The sequence below is a fragment of the Pteropus vampyrus genome, unplaced genomic scaffold, assembly GCF_000151845.1.
Source record: "Pteropus vampyrus isolate Shadow unplaced genomic scaffold, Pvam_2.0 Scaffold366, whole genome shotgun sequence".
NCBI lineage: Eukaryota > Metazoa > Chordata > Mammalia > Chiroptera > Pteropodidae > Pteropus > Pteropus vampyrus.
In genome coordinates, this window is record NW_011889147.1 from 113,230 (window position 1) to 113,756 (window position 527).

Sequence of the window (527 nt, forward strand, 5' to 3'; positions counted from 1 at the left end):
TTACAATCCCTTATTTTTTATTTTTTATGCCTATAGCACCTGATCTTCCTAGGTGGTCTCCCATCCAAGTACTAAGCAGGCCCGACTCTGCTTAGCTTCTGAGATCACACAGGATAGGGCTTGTTCAGGGTGGCATGACCATAGACAGGTATTAGGTACTTCTTGAGCAATAAAGATCAACTAAAATTTTAGAAGAATAATATTTATTTTTCTTCAAATATTCATTATCAAGAAGATTGAACTCACACACACACACATGCACACATGCACACACAGCATCAAGCCATGGGCTCAGCCAGCTATATGTCACAGTTTTATTCTTAATAGAAATGCTTGAATAATGTTATTGTGAATTAAATGAACTGTAGAAAGCCACAACACATTATGAACACCTTGTAATTATGAGTCTGAACTTCAATTCCCAGCTTCTTTATCTTTGTTCAGGGCAGACCTGGAACTTAATATTAACTAAGTGTGGACCCTAGACTGAATAAAAGCTTAAAAATTTAAAGAAAATAGATGTCTTT

The 527-nt window shown here is 35.9% G+C and overlaps 1 pseudogene; it reads right to left on the minus strand.

Annotated features, from left to right (window-relative positions):
* Positions 1–27: 27 nt before the first annotated feature.
* On the minus strand, positions 28–146 carry LOC111731364 (annotated as a pseudogene).
* Positions 147–527: the final 381 nt, after the last annotated feature.